We start from the raw sequence: 14,186 nt of genomic DNA on the forward strand, positions 1-14,186 counted from the left end.
CAGCAGCTTAATGCATCCTAGAAACTGAAAATAATAAGTCAACTAAGTCTAAATACAATAAGCTAACATTAAGTCACAGTGGACTTGAACAATAGTCTCCTGTGTGAAAGTCATGTGCTTAACACATTTATCTACCACATCTTACTCTTGTCAGGGACTGTGTTGCTCTTAATTCCACGTCAGCTTACTTTCTTTAGAATACTTGTTAGTTTTATATAATTGATTTACCTCTTAAATCTCAGTGAATATACAAGATTGGGGAACTAGCTCTAACCTCTTGTCCTGTTCCAAACCACTTCCAATCTCGACATAAATGGTAAATGGTAAATGGACTGCACCTGCATAGCGCTTTTTTAGTCCTCCAACCACTCAAAGCGCTTTCACATTTACCAATTCAAACACACATTCACACAATAGTGACCAAGGCTACCGTACATGGTGAAACCTGCTACTCAGCAACGATTCATACGCACTCGACAGCATCGGGAGAGGTTTGGGGTACGGTATCTTGCCCAAGGATACTTTGACATGTTGACCGAAGGAGCCGGGTATTGAACCACTGACCTTCAGGACAACCCACTCTACCTCTGAGCCACAACCGCGTCAACATGAGAAGTGCTAGCCAATCACGGCACGCAGTAGGCTGCATACTAATGCCTTATAGTGATTGTCATGCACTGTTCGTATGCTTTGTAACAAAAAGTAACGCAACAAAATTCGTTCAAAGCTAGTAATTTGTGTAAATGCCTAACCCATGTATTTGGAAAGGCTGCAATCACATGACCAATGCACCAACAAGCGTAAAGAATGAAAAAAGGTTGGGGTGGTGAATGGGTCAAAAAACACACGACCTCCCCCAAGGAGACCATTGTTTGGAACCGAGTGAACTTTTAATCATTTTAAGGTAGGTAGCCAGTATTTTTCTTTTTCTTTTAACTTTACTTTACTTTACAACCCCTGTAACTTTATATTATGTATATAACTTCATGTTTAGTATATAATGTCATTTGTGTGTTTATGATATCATACGAACTATCGTGTGCACATTTTTGTAGGATATTATACAAGTCGTTGCATGAGGACATGTTGAAGTAACCAAGCAGCTGCCGTGTGACTGTTCTTACCCAGATGCAAGCATACTGCATCATGTCCTTTCCACCAACACTGAATGTAAATTGTGCACTGGGTAATTCCAAGGTTTCTGGGCAGTGGTTTCAATTGACCTCAATAGGGCAGAAAGATGCAAAAGACCACATACTTGTTAGAGGTAGAATTGTCTGTCTATGTTGAAAGGATTTTTTTTAATGCATCACCAAGCGAGAAGCCTTTAGAATTCTTGCAAATGTGGTGCTATGCCATGATAACTAAACTAATTTATGTACTACATGTTCCTTTTGCAAGGAATTGTACTGTGCTCCAAAGAAATTTCAAAAGACTGAAGGCTCATTTTCATCTCATACTAAAATGAATTGATACCTATGGCTGTCTGGAAGGTAGGACATCAACCAAAAAAGATATGTTTTGGAAAATGGCCAGCAGTAATCCTTGGGGTATGTTAATTTTTAGTTAGTAGTTTTAAAAAATGCAAAAGTGCTTCAACAATGATTTGATTTCTGTGAAGACTTCCTATATGCTGTGGCTGGTTGGTCCCTGTGCAAACTCTTGTGGTATCCACAGGGTGAGTGATTTTTATCTGGCTCTTGGCCATGCATTTTACCCACTTACATCACCTTCATCTTTATATCTAATCATAATAAAGATGGCTCCTCTGGGTATTATTGCTATATTCAGGGGGACTGGACTTCCTAGTTGTTCCCCTGAGACTATCTATCTATTCTTGATACAGAGCGTGAGTCTGAAAGCAGTAGGCTATCTGTCATTCATGCTATTAGTTCATGGTTATCATCAGCGATGGCCAAGGCCATTAGCCCAAAGACATTAGCAGCAGCCATCAGCGAAGCCATTAACTCTTCTCCCTGCTAAAAGGCTACTGTCCCTCACAAAGACTCATTAAGGAGAGGTGGGGATGGAGCGAGTAGCAGAGATAGAAAGACGGAGAGAAAAAAGGAGGAAAGAGGAGGGCAGGGGTGTTTGAGAAAAAGAAATACAGAAAGTCTGAAGGGGAGAGAGCGCAATAAGGCAGGGAAGGGAAGACTTCGATCATTTTAATTGTTCATTGTGTCATTTCCCTCCGCTCCTGATCTGCAGTAGGTGTAGGATGTGCAGCTGTAGTGCTTTCACATTGTCCTAGACGTGGTTTTAAAGGGGAACTTTTCACTAAAGGCTGTTTTTTTTCCCTATTTGTTGGACTATAATCAACAATGCATCAGTTACAATGTAACCATGACTAATTTGTGCAAGTCCACCAGACTCTCTTGTGTCATGGAAGACCTCAAGTAGTTATTGATCAGTTTGGACATAGAAAAGTTGCACCCTGCAGATACAACAACCACAAGGGGAGTGTAGACTATCCACAGAGCTACCCAAACATTTGCTAAATAGGAAGTTAAATGCTAGTTATATTTTGGGGAGTTCTGGAGGTTCTCCATCTCTGTAGCCAGAGCACCCCTGCCAACATCAACGTCTTCTCTAAAGGTTGTTTTGTCTCCAAGAAGCTCATAGTAGTCCCTCCGTGTCTTTGCATCAGGCTGGCTAAAGTTGAAAAGTGTTCCAAAGTTGTCACGAACTTCCCCCAGAGACTGAAAGTGGTTCTCCAAAGACTGGATGCTACAGTCAACCACAAAATTGACAAAGGATACTTCTAGTCTCTTCATTGCATGAGCTTGTGGCTTGTCAGCTGCCTCGTAGGCAAAGTACCCTTTTGTGGACCACGACTTCTGCTTCCACAATGCCTCAGTCTTCACTGGTTCATGAATCTCTTTTGCTGAGACCTGAGTATCCCTAAAACCAGTTGTCTTGTAGCTGACTAAATTGTTTGTGTTCCTCGCATGCCATTCCAGACAATGTAGCAAATTTAAGATCTAAATGACCTTATTTCTTCAGCAAGGGAGTGGGCTTCAACTTTCACTGTCAAGTCATTCGCATTTTACCTGATTTGTAATGAAGCTTCTCTCACCCTGTCTACTTGGTAGCATAAAGGTTCAATACTGTTTATGCAGCTCACGCATCGCATTTCACTCCAGGACATCCAGTGTGATGTCTGCATAATTCTTAAAGATTGCCCACTTTTGAGGAGAACCTGAAAAGAATTTGAAAGTTTTTCCAAATTTAAAAAAAAACAGCATCTACAAATGCCTTATCAGCATCTGGAACCATTAGATGTAAGGTATGTGCTCCACAAGGCGCATAAAAATCACATTCTAGCCTGTGCACCTTTATTTTCCCCTTCATGTTTGCCCAGTTGTCATAAGATTGTCCCCCACTGTCTTGAAAAATGATGTCCAGTTGTTCAAGCCTGTTAAGAATTAGTGAAGACAAGCCTAGACTAGTAGGTTCATGAGCCATGAGAAATCCCAAGAAGTATACCTTTGTTGTTTTTTTTGTTGTTGTTTTTTCCCCCAAGACTTAGTGCTCACAACAACAGGCATCTGTTCTTGTTGACTAAGATCTGGGATGCAGTCCAATATCATGGCATAATATTCAGAATCTTTGATTTCTGCCGCTATACTGCCCAGTATGTTGTCACTGACACAGCTTATCAGCTTATTTTGGATTGTTTTCCCCAATATTCATTAATATGGTGCTCCACTTTCAATTCCTCTCATGTGATCTCTCAAAACAGGATGAAATTTAGCCATCAGTTCCACTTCTTTTATGAAGTTCCCATGGTTGTCCTGGTGTAATGTATCAACAAAACCCATGAATGCCAAATTCCTTTCTGCCAAAGACTGAATAATACTAATGTGGCGTGTGAGAACATCTCTTCAGCACTTCTTCTCTGTGGCCCTCCTTTTGAAAGGCTGAATGCAAAATTTTTAATTTCACCATGTTGTTCCAATGATAGGAACTATTTCTACACGTACTCATCCCAAGTTGTCACATGTTGCCACTTTGCAGTGGACATCCATGTCTACATGTTATGTTTTAAGTATCCTTCGGCATCTGCTGTTCATGTTCTGGGATGCCACTGCCATGATGTCAACAAATTGACATGGTGGGATGACAGGGCCGTGGTTATATTTAAACAACACAAGCACATGGCAACCCATGGTTTGGATTAGGCAACAAGGGCAAGGGTGGTTAGGATTAGGGGAAAGAGTCACATGACATACTGTAGAAAAAAAAACCCATCACATTGAGACAGTCTTTTCTGGATTAGACAAGACACATGGCATCTCAGCTCAAGCTGTTCTTATGCACAATTTCCCATGAAAAGTAATTCACCAAAACGTACATATCCTGTGTAATCCCTTGCCACTAATTTGTGTATTACCTATGTATTTGAAAGACTGCGATCATGTGATCGATGCACTAACAGGAGTAGGTTGTCCCTTACGGAGACAGGTTGGGGTTGTGAATGGGTCATAATACATTATACTTAACAGTGGACTTACCCAGGAGACCAGCGTTTGGAATCATGTGAGCCTTAAATCATTTTAGGATACAGTGTCATCATGTTTCTTTTCCTAAACATAACTCTTTTTGCCTAAACCTAACCTTTATAGCTTTAACATTAAGTATGCAACATCATTTATGGAGTGCTTATTCTTAGTTTAACATATGAACCATTGTATGATGGTACATTGCTCAACTGGGTCAACTTGGAAGCTGCTGATTGCATTACGATTTGTTTAGGGCTCAAAACTCAAATTTTAGGACTCAAACCCCAGTATACACTGTGCGATACTGGGCTGTCCCAGAGAAAGATGACCACTGTGAAAAAAATGTGGTGATATTTTTGGTCATGGCTCTTAACCGGTGGTCCTACGTCGCACACTGATAGAGATTCAAGGATGGCCGTTGTCACAATCGTACGATCAAAGACAGCCTTTCTCCAGTTACGACCAAATACATTTTCTCCTCCTCTTTATGAGATTTCTTTTGACACACATAAATGATACTATAGTGAGGGCTTGATTTGTTTGTTGGCATTTTGCTCTTACCACTATCTTACAGTGGCACAGATGGATGATGCATATCGTAACCAAGCTTACTAAGATCCATGCCGCAGAATATAGCTGCACTAAACTTATAAGATTGCAAAAATTTCACAGTCTGCAGGACTTGACTTGTCAGTCTTGGGACTTGACTAAGTGCAACGACTTGAGACTTTCTTGGGACTTAAAAAGAAAAAAAAAAAAAGAAAATACTTTGTCCCCCCCCTAGGGTAAACACCTCCAAACCGTAACCTGGTTTTCTGTTAAACGAATGTATGTCTAGGTTCCGGACTTGTTAAATTATAGATACTGTGACTTTGGAGCTGTTTAAAGTCAAAATTAAGTAAAATTATTGCAAGAGAGAGATGCATAGAGTGCACAGAAGTGATGGAAGTCAGAAAAATGAAGAAAAAGCGAGAGTGGTAAGAAGAGAAAAATGAGGGAGGTGAAATTACCCTTTGACCCAATGTTCAGTTCTATCCCAGAATACTTTGGGGCCCCCTGACATACCCTTAATACCTCCCATCAGTGCACATGAATGTACATGAGCTTGTGATCACACATACACTCGTGCAGCTGATATGATGTGCTTGGGGGCGGTTGATTTCATTAGCAGAAAGATCAGGGCGCATAAGTATTAGCTCTCACCTCTGCCTCTTTGTACTTTTTCTTCTTCTTCTCTCTTACTCTTTCTCTTGCTCTGTGCACGCTAAGTCAGAGAGATGAAATGATACATGAATGCACCCGTGCACTTGCATACACACACACACACACACACACACACACACACACACAAAAACAGACAACCTTGATGTCAATAGGTTTGTTTTGGAGCCAGGATCAGGTGGTTCACTATGTAGGTCAGAGGGAGAATAAAAGGAGAGAGAAGCCATGTGCCAGTATCCTCAATAATTAATCAATCCTTCCCCTGCCTCTCTCACACAGTGACACGGACATGAGGACAGATAGAACAGATAGACAGTCAGCCACATCAAGCTGCACCGTTTATTTGTCCTCAGTGAGCATTTAGCTTAGATAATCACCTCAATGAGCTTTAAGCAAGCTGCTGCCATCACCGGTGTCTCAAATTCACATGGTGACATTTCCCCATTTTTTATTTTGATGTATTCTGTGAGGAAGTTTGCGCATGCTGGTACCCACACAGTTTCTTCTGACATTTTGTCCCAAGACTTCGATGTGCATTTTTTCTCATGTGATCTCAGAGAGAAAACCCGTAAGAGAAGGGTGCTACCACATAGAATGACCAGGGCGACCCACATATTGCGATGATGTCCCGTGTTTTCACTGGCTCAAGTTTTGAAAAGTCAAACCACCCACAGGGCAGATGCTTCTCCAAATCTGGCTTTAGTCCAGTCAGCGGCTGTGAATAAAGCAGGGAAGGCTGTCATCACAGGACTTTGTCTGATGTCAATCAAAGTACGAACGCGTAGGTCAAGTGCAGGTGAAACTTGTAAATGCTACGCCCAATGAGGAAAAAACTCTAAGTCACCAAAAAGTCACAAGCAATGCAGATTTAGGTGAAACATGATGAAAACTACTACAAAGAAAAGGAATCTCAGATACATTTAGGACTTAGGCAATATGACGCAAAGCAATGCAGGAGCCTACGTGTGAGGCAAAATAGAAATACCCTGGTAAGACTATCATGATGGTCGCTCTCTGAATCAGTAAGTGGGTTTCCATTTCAGATTTGCACAAAATGTAAGCGACATTTTTTAAAAATGTTGATAAAACACAATTCTGAAATGACTGCGTTCCCACTGAGTGATATTCTGCGACTTCTCCTCTGGTTATAACATTCCAAGAAGCATAATGATGGATGTTCAAAACATTAGCAGTTTTATTTATATTGCTGCCAACACACTAGCCATCATTATTTCCAATCCAAGGCGATGTAGACGTGTTATGTGAGCAAAGATGGAAAGTCAAGCTCCTTATTAGTGGGAGTGGCCACATATGAGGGTTTCAGGGAGGTGATCGTCCACAATTTCACAGAATTTCACAATTGTGAATTCAAAACTTCTGGATGACCTGCCTAACTTTCTAGTTATGTGAGGCAATAACACGTCTTGTAGCTCCTGCTGCACCATGTCAGAGGGAGCTGGTTCATACTGACAAGTACATAGTCATAGCATCATGTGACCTGTAAAAGCCAAAAAAGTGTTTCCATTGCAGTTCAAAATATGGCGCTTTTTTTTTTTTTTTCAAATCGCCTGAAATACCACCACAAGCGTGTGTAAAACTTTTTTGTGATAAATGGGAGTTTTTTTCAAAATTGACGTGTTTTCATTAAGAATATTTTATATTTGCAATTTCAGTTTGCGCAATTTGAAGGTTTAATGGAAACCCATCTAGTCTGGACTCACTGCCATAACCAAACACTTTCAGTGGGCGGAGGCTACTCACCTTGACAGACAAACTTCTTCTTCTTCTTCTTCAAGAAAAAAAAAGAAAACCATATTTATAATTATTTTAATCATATATTTAAAATTATGGTAAAAAAAGAAAACATTTTTTGACACTTTCTTACGGTCATGATTTTTAAAAATATTTGTTTTGCTTTTTTTCAGTTACATTTTTTGTAACTTTTCCATCTTTCTTTTTTTTTTACCATTTATTGTTAGTCACACTCTTCCCACATTTTTTATGGAAATCAAACCAATTTGCTGAGGTATCAAAGGGTTACGATAAAGACTATTTCAACAATTTTAGACTAGGCTATCGCTCAGTATTGCATGTCCCACATTAACATACTCTGTAATACATTTGATTTGTTGGGATTTGATCACCCTGCTGCAGAATTAGCGAAGTCTACACTCATAGCGATGAGTGAGTAAGATGGCCTCACACACACACACACACACACACACACACAGCAGGCTGGTGATGCAGGATATCCTGCTGTGGGCGTCAGCCCAGGGAAGAAGAGGAAGTGCAATCTGCAAAGGCTCATGGAGGAGAAGCTTCAGTTTTTATTTCCTTGACAATGACAAAATATAGTATAGTATGGAAACTCCACAAATACAGAAATACATTTAGCTGACTTAACCAAATTTCTGAATAAATCCGTGCTGTTGGTATTCAGAAATAGTTCATGTTGAATGTGCAACTTGTAATAAGTCTGTGTCTCAGTTTTTACAACTGAATGAAAGGCTTAAGTATATTTATGGACCTGTTTAGCAGCTGACATTTTTCACACATCATGACAAGGAATGCATGAGTGTAACTAAGAGCATTAACGACAGATCAGAGGCATTATGAGCTAAGAAGCAACACAAGTGACCCTGCAAGTACAATACTAAGGCCCCCTAACATGCAAAACTAAATGGAATGCAGCCGTCAAAGGAACACTTCAAAATTGTGGGACATGCACTTTTTCTTTTTTGAGTTGTCATACAAAAAGATTTATATGAACATCATATCGGTCTGTTCTGAAATGCTGTCAGATGTGGCGTTGTTCTGGTTCTGATGCTGGGTGATGTGTGCCCCATAGGCTCTGGCTGCACTCGAGGCGAGCCGAGGAGGGGGGGAGGACCCCGAAAATTATCTTTGGAAGTAGGATAACAATAAGTGTTATATTCTGTGTTCAGTCTGGTTTATTATTGTCCTTGTCATTTTTTTTTTTTTCGTTTAGGAGTAGGTTTTTTATAGATTTTCGTCCAGGGTATGGGAGAATACTAGGGCGGTACCTGTGTTTTTTTTTATTTGTCTATTAATCTGACTAATTAATCAGTTGTTATAATGATAATTTTTGTATTGGTCAATAATAATTAATTTACTCCTAAATAAATGAACAAACTTGTCTCATTGATATTCTAATAATTGTATTTAATCCTCTTCTTTTAAAGACATTAGGTGGGTTTTGATTACAGATTTGCACAAAACAAAAGCAATATTTTCAAGACGGTGGTTAAAACACAATTGCGAGATGACTGTGTTTCCATTGAGCGATGTTCTGCAAGCAATAATGGGAAAGCAAGCTCCTTCTACGGGGGAGCTGCCACATATGAGGGATTTCTGGGAGGTGAAAGTCCACGATTTCAAGAATTGTGGATTCAAAACCTCTGGATGATCTGCTCAACTTTTGAAGAGTTATGTGATGCAATAACACCTCTTGTAGTGCGTGCTGCATCATGCATGAGGGAGCCAGTACCTACTGACAAAGACATAGCTTGAGGGTTAATGGAAACTTGCCTACTGATATTATTCTCCACATCTTACTCTCTGCAAGACAGTAAAGTGCATTTCCCAAAAATATTGAACTTTTCCATTTACAGTTATCAATTACACCTGTGCTGTGTCAACAATGCCTGACAGCAAAATGGTTTATAGTGCTTGATTTGTAATACATTATAATAAGAGAAAAAAAGCAAAAGTAGTATTTAATTTAAAAGTATTTAAAGCAGCGAAAATTGAATTTTATTGCCACTTAGCTGTAAAACCAACCCTGACCATTATTTTCATGAAGACAGTCTTGAGGAAAGAAAAGGTAGGGAGCAAGGGAGGAGGCGCAGGATGTGAAGGGAGTGATCAGGGAGGTAGCGAGGAGGCAGGCAGGGAAGGAGGGGAAGCTGGATGCCTGAAGCAGATGGTAAATAAAACAATAGGGGAGCTGTGACATGATGGGATTCCCCTACATTCCCCTGTTTGGTGGAGACAGAGAGGCCAGCAGTGACATCCACACAGCACGCTCATCATGTGCAAGAATGAGAACCAAAGGGCAAACATGTTTGTGTCTTTGCACAGAGGGGTTTATTGTGATGCCACGTCTATGGATCAGTAAAATAGAATACAATCTCCTGCAAGAGGAAAATCAGCAGCATAACCTCTTTTTACTGCAGATTCTAAGCTTTTGCGGGTTTGAACGGATTGGGAACACCAAGCTGCTGATGTGATGAGCGACTGCAGTTATGAACACATTGTGTAACTAGTTGCGCAGTGCAGAGCTATCTGACCTTACACAACAGACCCAAATATTTCCACACTCTCTCTCACACACACACACACACACACACAAACATAGACACACTCAGGCATGTTTTCAGCCACAGTGCTCCCACTGTAGTAATGGGGTCACAGGGAGCTAGCTGAGAGCTCTGCCGCTCTCCTTTGTGTGTTTGCCTTCAGGCCTGATGGTCTCATGTCCTTTTACGCAGCCTCAGGTGTCTCTGTCAGCCTCTGTATCTGGCTATTAGTGATGAGCAAAATGAACAAACTAGGTTTTTTTTTTTACAACTCTTTTTGGTGTCTGGTATGTACTGGGTCAGCCTGTCGAACATCCTAATGCTCATAATTTTTCCCTTTTGCTGTTATTGTAGGGTTTTACTCGTTGTCCAATTTGTTGAGTGAATGTGAGTCAGACTCGAGTGTAAAGCTTCACCAGCCAGTGCATTTACATGCTCCTTGGATGGTCCTTCTTCTTCAGCGTGCTCATGAGCTTTAAGTTGTTATGTGGAAATAACACAGACGCTACAAAGGAGATGTCTTGTATTTTTGTTGCTCAGAGCATGAGCACCACTTATGATTTTAAACTTATGACTTAAAATGAAAGAAACCAATCAGGTAAGCCTTAAAATCTCACCAGAAACTCATTTTCTCAGTTGTATCTATCATTACATAAAGCAAAAGGTCAACAGGGACATCTGCTACTTGCTCCTTTGTAACAGTTTTGTAATATCGTGTAGAGGTTATATAGCCTTCCCAGTGGGATGCTGAATCAATGCATTCATACAGGGGTCAGCAACCTTGAGCACGCATGCCACCATTGGCACCTTGTAGCTTAACTAATAACAGACAAAAAAGTCTGCAAGAAGTGTGCAGGGTTTCACACACACCTTCATTTATTTGTGGCAGCCCACCACAAAAACATCTGCCACCACTTATTCTTTTTTGTATTTTTGGTTGGTTTTAAAATTGTTCTTTTTGTTTGTTTATTTGTTTTGTTTTTTGTTCTGCAGCAGAATACCAGGCGAAGTCAAAGTGAGACTTTCCGTTCATCATCTGGGTCTAAAAGTTTGCTTCCACTCGCCTTTGCAGGAGCTGCTCCTCTCATCCTTCGATCTGATCTGATCAGCTCTAATTGGATCAACAGACCTGGCATTCATCCCACGACTCAAACTCTACAAACTGCTGTTGGGGAAAAAGACAAATTCTTAATATAAACATAATTTCTGAGTAATGGTATTGTTACATTTTCTACCTTGGATTTTCTCTTAATGAAGTCTGAGTGATTGTTAGCTGTGGCATGTGGACAATATTTCTTTAATTTAATTGAAATAATACTGATTCGAGATTAAAACTTCAATGTTTAAGTGGACGTTAAATGCAGCTATCCAATGTGTGTTTTACAAAACCCAAAGAATTTAAGCAGAATATAAGTTTTTAGAATTATGATCAAAAAATTCCAACCGACTGGGTCTGACCTCTTCAGATTCAGGTGGTTAGATGGCATATTTCTATTCTGATTAGACTACATGAGACTTGGCTTGATCCCAAAGTTTTAACTGTTGCTGCTAGAAGTATACAGAACAGCCTTTTAAAATTTTTTCATTGTTTTCTAAAAAGGATGTAAATAAGCATGCATGGCTACATGCTGTTCTAGATCCAGGGCTGCTTACTGTACAACAGACTATATCCTGCATAATGTCAGCACGCCCTCCATCTGACATCAGACAAACCCATTATGTTCTATACAGTAAGCTGTCCTGCTGTGCTCCCTCAGCCCATTCACACACACACGCACGCACACACATGGTCAGTTAAATTACAGGCGAGCCCAGGAATCCCTGCAGCATTGTTGAGAATTCATTTTGTGTGTGTGTGTGTGTGTGTGTGTGTGTGTGTGTGTGTGTGTGTGTGTGTGTGTGCGTGCGTGTGTGCACCCTCATATCCTCGTCATGTTTAATTACTAAATTCAGCTTGATCTGTTATTCTACTCAACTCACGCAAGGGGCACACACACACACACACACACACACACACACACACTGCAAATAAATAGAGAGAAGCAGCTTATTTCTGGCTCTGGGTTCTCCATTTTACTCATCCATCTGTAGCTATTATCCTGTGCAGTGTTGCAGTTATTTTAAGTCTTACTTACTACGTACTGTACATATTTGCTCCTTGCTGAAATGCTTGGCTCACTGGACCATTTAGGTTGCACGTCAGCTGATCAACATTCTCTGGCATTGCTCTTCTAAACGTCCATATAACTGCATCTGACTGCCAGATACAGTTGTACTGCATTTATTATATTAGGACAAAAGAACCTATGGTAAATAGATAAAAACCCATTGATTTCTTCTTTTAAAAAGAAAAAAATATGAATTAATTAATTTAAAAATGTCAATAAAAGTGAGAGAAATAGGAAAATAAGAATAAAACAGTATAAGTGTTGATCAAGTGAAAAATACTAAATTTACTAGTCATATTGAAGATTTAAAGGTACACTGTAGCCCACAGGAATTGTCGGTTACTGTTGGAAAACAACATCACCAGCAAAAGTGAAAGTGAAAGTCAACCCCCTGATTCACTCCTGTATGCCATATGTGCATTTATTTTGGTGCCGTGTTAGCAGTTGTCATATGTGTATGTGTGCTGCTACAGTCTGGCACCTGATCGCTAGCTTTTTACCTCACCTGCCCGCTGTGCCCAGAAATTTCCCAAACACAGCAAAATAACAGGAAAACAAAGGCAAAGGGCAGAGTCTCTGCAGATGCTTTTGTATCGATCTATACATTGAATTTTAAGAAAATCTATCACAATGTACCCATCTGAAACAACAAACTTGGACTTTCAGCCATGAATGTATAAAAAGACTTGGATACAGTGTTGGAGGCAGGCCCCGCTCATTCCTACTTAAGTTGTTAAGTGGTGTGTAAAGCTTATCAGCGTATACTTATCTTTCGTGTTGTGGGGCTCATAGAGCACTAGAGACGGTGGCCGAGTGCGGACAAACAGCTAAAAAAACAGCAAACTTCCAATTCAGTGCTCTGCTAAGTCAACTCTTCAAGAATTCTGAAATGCTAACAGATCAAATGATACAAATCCAGAGTGAAATGAGTCATTTCTTAGGAGTTGTGACAAAAGAAAAAAATATCCACTGATATACAGATTTATCTTCTCCAATATAAGTATTCTGGGTTGCCATGGCATCACATGATGAACCCAGTCGGTGTAGTTTCATTTTGGACCACTATGTTAAATTGGCTCAAAGTCTTAGCACTTTTCCCGGGGGGCTTGCTTCCAACCAGGAGACTGTTCTTCTTGTCTGGTATAAAAGTAAAATTCAACATATTTAGGTGACTTTTCGGACTTTATGTAACTATGGAAAGTATGACAGTTTACATCACTTACACACTGTACACAGTTATTTCAACCGAAACCACAATCTTTACCAAAACTTAACTTAATATTACACACACTTGTATCGCCCAGCTCAGAACATGCACTTTTCAAAATCAAGCTTTAAAAAAATGATACATCAATATTAGTTTCTTCTTTCACTCACCTAATTTTGTAACGGACATGTAACCAATATCAGTCCTAATGATAAATATCAAATCATTAATTTTTAGAATTTTAACCCTTTAAATGCCACGTTTTTTTCATGCCACTGTTTTTAGGTATAAAAAAAAAAAAACACACGCATGCACGCACGCACACACACATGTGCATGTGCACGCACACGGGCACGCACAAACACAAAATGAATTATTTTCAATATAACACATGCAAAGTAGATTGTTTTGGATCATCACAGCCTGGGATATGTCAATGAGTAGCAGAAACATTGATTGTGACATTGCACCTACTAATACAATGCATGTTTTTATGCTATGATGACTGTGGGATCAAAAATTGCTGTTTGAATGGGTTTCAACGGAGTGTTGTTTGCACTTAACAGTATGAATGTAACAATTTAGTTTCAACAGTGTATTTTAGACTTATTGTAGGAGCTGAGCAGGAAACTTTGAGATTAAATAAAAATACACAATCTTGCCAAAATGTATTCCGTATGCATAAACACAGCCAAAATAATCAAAAGATGAGGAGTGAAAAGTGCTTGTAATGCTCCAAACAGTCCCTAAGGGTTATATTTTGTTAAGT

Source organism: Plectropomus leopardus, chromosome 18 (assembly GCF_026936395.1).
Source record: "Plectropomus leopardus strain MGB_pleo_1.0 chromosome 18, ASM2693639v1, whole genome shotgun sequence".
Classification (NCBI taxonomy): domain Eukaryota; kingdom Metazoa; phylum Chordata; class Actinopteri; order Perciformes; family Serranidae; genus Plectropomus; species Plectropomus leopardus.